Below are 7992 nucleotides of genomic sequence, written 5' to 3'. Positions count from 1 at the left end.
ACAACCAGGATCAAGAGAATTAACCCATGTTTTAGCATCACCCTTTAATAAGAATGGAAACAACTTAAGGATAAAGTAATAGCGAGTTTTCTCATCATGAGTAAACAGGGTGGCTATATCATTTAATTTAGTAAAATGTGCCACAACAGTTTCAGATTCATAGCCATAAAAGGATCAGATTCAACCAAAGTAATTAACTCAGGACCAACAGAGAAATCATAATCCTTATAAGTAATAAAGATAGGTGAAGTAGCAAAAGCAGGGTTATATTTCATTTCAGCATTCAAAGACTTTTCTTTAAGCTTAGCTAATAATTTCTTAAGATCAGATCTATCATTGCAAGTTAAGAAGTCTCTAGTACTTTCTTCATCCATAACATAACCCTCAGGAACAACAGGCAATTCATATCCAGGGGGAGAATCTTCATCATCACTTTTATTCGTATTATCAGTTTCAATAATTTCATTCTCTCTAGCCCTGGCAAGTTGTTCATCAAGAAATTCACCTAATGGCACAGTAGTATCAAGTATAGAAGTGATTTCATCATAAATATCACGCATAGCAAAAGTGGCATCATCAATAACATGCGACCTATCGGAATCAATAGCAGAAGTAGGTGTCGCAAGTTTACTCAAAACAGAAGATGACAGTTCCTTACCTCCCCTCGTAGTTGAGGGAAAAATCTTGGTTCTTTCATCTTTCAAGTTCTTCATAGTGATTAGCAGATATAAATCCCAAGTGACTCAAAGAATAGAGCTATGCTCCCCGGCAACGGCGCCAGAAAATAGTCTTGATAACCCACAAGTATAGGGGATCGCAATAGTTTTTGAGGGTAGAGTATTCAACCCAAATTTATTGATTCGACACAAGGGGAGCCAAAAAATATTCTCAAGTATTAGCAGCTGAGTTGTCAATTCAACCACACCTGGAAACTTAATATCTGCAGCAAAGTATTGAGTAGCAAAGTAATATGATAGTAGTGGTAACGGTAGCAAAAGTAATTTTTTTGGTTTTATAGTGATTGTAACAGTAGCAACGGAAAAGTAAATAAGCGAAGAACAATATATGAAAAGCTCGTAGGCAATCGATCAGTGATGGATAATTATGTCAGATGCGATCAATCATGCAACAGTTATAACATAGGGTGACACAGAACTAGCTCCAGTTCATCAATATAATGTAGGCATGTATTCCGAATATAGTCATACGTGCTTATGAAAAATAACTTGCATTACATTTTTTGTCCTATCCTCCCATGACAGTGGGGTCCTATTGGAAACTAAGGGATATTAAAGCCTCTTTTTAATAGAGTACCGAACCAAAGCATTAGTACTTAGTGAATACATGAACTCCTCAAACTACGGTCATCATCGATAAGTATCCCGATTATTGTCACTTCAGGGTTAACAGATCATAACACATAATAGATGACTATAGACTTGCAAGATAGGATTAAGAACTCACATATATTCGTGAAAACATAATAGGTTCAGATCTGAAATCATGGCACTCGGACCCTAGTGACAAGCATTAAGCATAACAAAGTCATATCAATATCAATCTTAGAACATAGTGGATACTAGGGATCAAACCCCAACAAAACTAATTCGATTACATGATAAATCTCATCCAACCCATCACCGTCCAGCAAGCCTACGATGGAATTACTCACGCATGGCGGTGAGCATCATGAAATTGGTGATGGAGGAATATTGATGATGACGATGGCGACGAATTCCCCTCTCCGGAGCCCCGAACGGACTCTAGATCAGCCCTCCTGAGAGAGTTTAGGGCCTGGCGGCGGCTCCGTATCGTAAACGCGATGAATCCTTCTCCCCAATTTTTCCCCGAACACGGATATATGGAGTCAGGATGGACGTCGGTGGAGCATCAGGGGGCCCACGAGGCAGGGGGCGCGCCCATGGGGGTAGGCGCGCCCCTCACCCTCGTGGACAGGGTGTGGCCCCCCTAACGTTGATTCTTTCGCCAGTATTTTTTATATATTCCAAAAATAATCTCCGTTTATTTTTAGGTCATTCCAAGAATTTTTATTTCTGCACAAAAATAACACCATGGCAATTCTGCTGAAAACAGCGTCAGTCCGGGTTAGTTCCATTCAAATCATGCAAGTTAGAGTCCGAAATAAGGGCAAAAGTGTTTGAAAAAGTAGATACGACGGAGATGTATCAGGATACCACCTGTCGGTCACCCTTGACGAAAGCACTTCTATGACGCGCGATTTATCGTCATGAAAGCGGACATTTCTGTGATGATAATTTGGTAATGTCATGAAACACTTCTACGACAGCACATGTATGACTATCTTGATTCTGTCATAAAATTATCATGGATGTATATGCATGGCAGAAAACGTGATCTAATGTGACAAACATGTATCATCACGAAAGTGTATTTTTTTAGTGGTGTCAGCAAAACTATTGATACATTGAATGTTAGTAAGGCTATGAATTACGAACGAATAGTGCGTCAGCAAATGTGTAGACGCACGGCCTGCCAGTAAAAGTGTACACCAAGACGGACTGTGCGTCGGTAAGTGTAAGAATCGCTTACCCACAGTATGTTGATAAATGTTTGGGACAAACAGGGTGACCTAAATGAAATGTTCGCGCCAAACTGAAAATGAGGCGGGCTCTTTTGAACGAAAATTTCTGAGTCTCTGGTAGAAGAAGCCACGCAGCTCCACCGTTTCCCCCCTTGCGTATACCTAAATCACAAATCCACCGTATCATCCCTATCCTCACCGTGCGCCGCCCGCCTCTACCCATCCAGCCGCCGCCACAGCCATGTCGGCGTCACCGGCCATCGCCTCTCTACCACCTCCCTCCCCCCCCTACAGAAACTCCTTGCCTCACCCCACCGAAGGAACCTCCTCTCCTCACCCGTGTGCCGCCTGCCTCTACTCAGCTCGCCACCGCCGGCACCCCGTCACCGGCACCGCCCACCGCCGCCGGCACGCCGTCACCGACACCGCCCACCGCTGCCTCACCACCCCATCGACGCCGACCCCTTCACGTTGTTTGGTAGCCACCCCACCTCCCTCTCTCATGGCCAGATCCTTCCCTCCCCTTCTGAATCAAAGTGGTGTCGCCCTCCCCAGGGTTTGGGCACGCTACAACAAGAACCCACCTCGCAACCTCGGATTTGAGCCTGACTTCCATCTCGTTCCCCTATGGTTTTCGTTTTTTATTTTATTTATTGTTCTCCTAGTTGCAGATTCACGGGTTAGGTGATGGGGATCGATTGGAGCTGCCGCGTGAGGAATGAAATTAGATCTACTGCATGCTTCATCAACGACTGCCAAGTGATGAGATCTACGGACCCATTCTCTTCTCATGACCACAACACGTCTGGTAAGCTCCCCTCCATGCTTTTCCACCACACAGGCTGAAAATCAAGTGTTTGATTGATTTCCTAGGCTTATTCATGCTTTGTAATTGTCGTGGATTTCCCTACACTGCACACGGTTGGAGGAAGTTAAATAAGTTGTTGATTTGAAGTGATAAATAAACTAATCAAGTAGTTACATGATTTCCTAGGCTTATTCATCCATGCTTTGCTATTATTGTGGATGTTTCCATGCTTCCATGCTTGCTTCAGTGTTCCCTAGTCAGGTTCAGGTGCATCATCCATGTGCTGTGCAATTTTCTACTTTGTTACCAGCACACAACAATAGGAACTATCTTTACTGAGATGCCAATTAACAAAGTTAGTGATAGTAGTAGGTAATCACAAAAGCTAATTCACAATTCCACCGTCTATCATCCTCTTCTCACCTAGCTCTGGTGAACGGCAGCGGCGACGGATCCCCTCTCATCGTCCCTTTGTCACCCTTTGTCTCATTATGTGCTCTAATTCTTCTTACTCCATATTTTCTTTCCTCTGAACTGCAGCATGAGAAGACAGGTTTGAGTTCAGGTCGTTGACCAGGACAAACAGCAGGCCGGACAATAATAACTTTCCCCCTCAGGTATAACCAGCAAATAGTTTTTCTGCAATTGAATGATCTTTTTAAGCTTGTTCACATTTAATTCTATGATCTGCTGGTCAGCAAATACATTTCTTATTTTCCCAAATACATGAGCTCTATTGTACGCATATTATTATTTCGCATGCTTAATGTGAAAAAACGGATTTGCCCATATCATTATCTTTGGTGTGTTCTAGCATTATGTAATTTTAGTACAATTATTATTCTACATGAATTTCTCTGTTCATTTGAGTCTGCTGAAGTATTAAAAAAATTATGGAACATGTTCTGAAGCTCCTATTAGGGATGAAAACACTTGATGTAGTAAGAGCGAATAGATTTGTGTTGTGTGCTTCAAAATAGTTTGCCATAGTGCCCTATTATATTACTAGTTTCTTTGTGGGTTTTTTCTCAAATTCCTATTAATGTCCTTATCTATCTACAGGAAGAGCTTCTTGGACTTGACCCCAGAGATAGCAACATTTCTGTTGTTTGTGGGCATGTTGGGGTTGTAATTTTACTACTCCTTTCACATGTTATTAGCACTTTCAGTTACCGCACATTTTCTACCATATATGTAGCTGAAAATTTGTTTCCATCATATGTCACATCTTATATGCCTAGTGGAGGGAACAAAAGTAAATCCAAAAGCTCCTTTCACAATAGCTCAGCTATGAATAGTGGTTTAAATTCTTGTAGTATCTTCACATCTAGTGCACGAAAGAAATTTCACTTTACATTTATGATTTTGATGTATGGTATATAAATGGCATCCCTTTTTAATTTTTGTATGTTGCATGAGGCTTGCCTGTTGCCACTTTACTTTGAAATACAACAGTAAGCTATTATATGCGTATTTTTCAGCTCAACTCTTAAATTTCACTTATTTTAGACAAGCATAGTAAAACCTACTAAACAGATTCATATCATGCATAATAACATTTTCTCTAGTTCTTTGTCTAAACCATTTTACATTTGATTGTGCTTATATATTGTCAACTATTAAATCAGGGTCTCAGGTAGATTATAAGGTTAAGGTTTGATCTCACCTGATGAAGTCTGACCAGAGTTCTAGATTCTTTGCTCTGTTTAATCAACCAAGTGATAGACTTGCTATTCACTAAGATGTTGAATAAAATAGGCTTGGCTTTATGAATTTTGAATGGGAAAATGATGTACTGGATATAGCTATAGTATGTCTGTGATACTGAGACCACTTACGCTTGGGCGCACAGCGAGTTTCTGCAAGTTCTTGTACCTTTTACCTTCTACAAATATGTGCTGCTTTGTTATTTTGCACTTTTTACTTTGCGGGAATTAACATAATGTGCAAAACTCTTACCAGGTGACCCTTGATGGTATGTTCATTTGCCTCTTGTTGCTGTACTGTTCAAATGCGCCGAGGCCCAAGGGCGAAGAAGACCAAAGGCTATGGATGGGTTTTATTGTGTCTTTTGGCAACAGTAGAGAGTAGAGTAGTATGATCTAGATATGGTAGAGTATTATCTTTAGGAACTTGTGTGGACATATCTGTCGATGGAACTTGCAATCACATATGTGAAATTTAACCAGATATGCTACATAGGTGAACCTAGATTTGTACACGGCTGAGTTTGCTATGAATTATGTGATGCTAAGCACACATGTGTAACATAGTTTCAATGCTTAATTTCTGTCCCAAGCAAACAAATTGTGTGAGCATGTCAGCCAACTTATGATAGATTGTATGTCGGCTAACAGAGAATGGAGGCACACAGTCTGTCGGTAAGTAAGCAGTATACAGACAATCTGTTTGCTAGCAAGCAAAATATCTACAGGTGCACGTGTGTGTCCGCAAGTAAAACATTTATGAACACACACGACTGTTGGCAAGAGAATGCATTACCGACACCCACATCTGTCTGCAAGAGAAAGCTTTGCTGACACATGGTCCGTTGGCAAGCGAAATGTATGTTGGTAAATACCTTTGCCCACAGCCAGGTTGCCGACAGAGGACACTAGACAGACTGCCGACAGAGGACACTAGACAGACAGTGTGTCAGCAAAGGTCTACACAGACATATTGTGTGTCACCAAATGCCACTATTGCCGACGCACACACGCGTTATCTATAGTGGATCGTTGTGTAGTGGACTCGCGTTCCATTCGGAAAGCGACGTGCCTGACCGACCGACCGTCTGGGGTGCCACGCGAACGCGACGGACGTGCTGTATACTCCGTACATGTTTACCGCCGTTTTCTTGAGGCTTTGCTCCATGGCGCAATCCATGGATACAATATTAGTATACTGTACTATTTAAAAGTTAAGGGCGGGGCTTTTCCCGCGCAGTAGGTGGGGCAGTTCCGCCTAGTCGGTTTGAGAGAGATGCGAGAAGATGGGGGAGTAGGCTGCTGCAAACGTAGGGTTGTGTGATTTGACAGCGAGTTACTGCTGGACAGGTGGGGCCCCGTGATTTGACTTGCCATTTTATCATTTTAACTGCGGCGCTACGACTAGCATGAGTCTCCCGATTCCTGACCACCTCCATGGTATACAGGTGCCTCTCCCAATACTCCACCATGTAGAGGCTGGCTCTTGCATGAGAGCCCATTCCTCCACTTTTTCCTTGCCTCTTTCCTCCACATATGGAAAAATGCCATGTAAGCGGGCTTATAGCCCACTATTGTACTTGCTCGTATAGGTGCTAAGCCTGCCACATAGGCATAAAGTCTGATGTGGCAAGTTAATTACTCCCTCCGTCTAGGTGTGCAAGTAATCTTACGAAAACTAAATAATTCCAAAACAGTTAGGCACGGTGCATACATCGTTTCTTGTTTCTTGACATATCAACCAATAAGAGATGTGGGGCGTGCATACTTTTAATGACTTGAGACTACCATTTCATTGAAAGAGGTCACTCCTTGGCAAATGCAATAAATACTATGAAGAAAGAGATAGAGAGAATTAAAAAACACTCTTACAACCAACCTTATAGCTAACCTTGTTGTATAAGTGATGACTATGTATGACATGCCAACATCAGATAGCCTAACGCACAGTGATAAATCTCTAAGGGCGCGACCACGCGAGCGAGACGACGGTCATGGTAGGTGCGACCATGATACGGGCTGCTGACAGCCCTTGGATCTGAGATCGAACGTCGCATGCTAAGTTGCTGAAAATTTGCAGAATAACCCTATAGGATAGGATATTCACCCATAGGTCTAGAATCACGCCATGCAACTGTTCGATCTCAGATCCAAGGGCTCTCGGAAGCCCGTATCATGGGAGAATGGAAAGCTTCATATCACCTGTAATTTTCCCGACGCTTGACATGACATCGAAAGCCATTTAATTGGGCATCGAGTAGACATGACATCTAATTGGGCCCCCTTAGTACTGTGCATGAATCCATTTATCCACCAGACAAGCCACTATCCTGCCGTTCGCATGCCCCACTCAGCATTTTTACAAAAACCGCTGACAGTTCTTGCTCGTACTCGTCCCCGGATGTCCTTTAACATTACGGCAGTTCGCTCCTAGTCGTCCCGTCCTTTCACATTACGGTAGTTCCACTAATCCTCACCCTCCTCCCAAATCCATGGCGTCCCAAATCTCCATGATCGGCAGTGAGTACAAGGTTAGAACCATCACCGGCGATGAGTTCGACATCATCTACACCCGTTCTTCTGCAATGGTGAAAGGATGCCTTGCTCGCTTCAAACGCATGTTCGAAAACTCAAATGATGAGTGGGTCGCTGGGCTAGATATTGAGTACACCATGTAGGATCGAAAGTATGTCTAGAGGGGGTGATTAGACTACTTGACCAATTAAAAATCTAGCCTTTTCCCAATTTTAAGTCTTGGCAGATTTTAGCAACTTAGCACAAACAAGTAATCAACCTACACGTGCAATTCTAAGAGTATAGCAGCGGAATGTAAAACAATTGCATACGAAGGTAAAGGGAGGAGTTTGGAGGGAGCAAACGCAATGTAGACACGGAGATTTTTGGCGTGGTTCCGA

General features: G+C 42.6%; 1 long non-coding RNA gene across 2 annotated transcripts; it reads left to right on the top strand.

Moving 5' to 3' along the window:
* Positions 1-2706: 2706 nt before the first annotated feature.
* Positions 2707-5689, top strand: LOC119268079. 2 transcript variants are annotated; one of them, XR_005132860.1, is made up of 4 exons: positions 2707-3041; positions 3235-3371; positions 3912-3988; positions 4434-5689. It is a non-coding gene; the product is annotated as an uncharacterized LOC119268079 (long non-coding RNA). The 2 variants fall into 2 exon arrangements; XR_005132861.1 differs by having other exon boundaries at positions 3229-3371.
* The last annotated feature ends 2303 nt before the right edge of the window (positions 5690-7992 follow it).

The sequence above is a fragment of the Triticum dicoccoides genome, chromosome 3A, assembly GCF_002162155.2.
Source record: "Triticum dicoccoides isolate Atlit2015 ecotype Zavitan chromosome 3A, WEW_v2.0, whole genome shotgun sequence".
NCBI classification, from domain to species: domain Eukaryota; kingdom Viridiplantae; phylum Streptophyta; class Magnoliopsida; order Poales; family Poaceae; genus Triticum; species Triticum dicoccoides.
The sequence above is the reverse complement of the archived record's forward strand: the minus strand, read 5'-3'. Positions and strand labels throughout refer to the sequence as shown.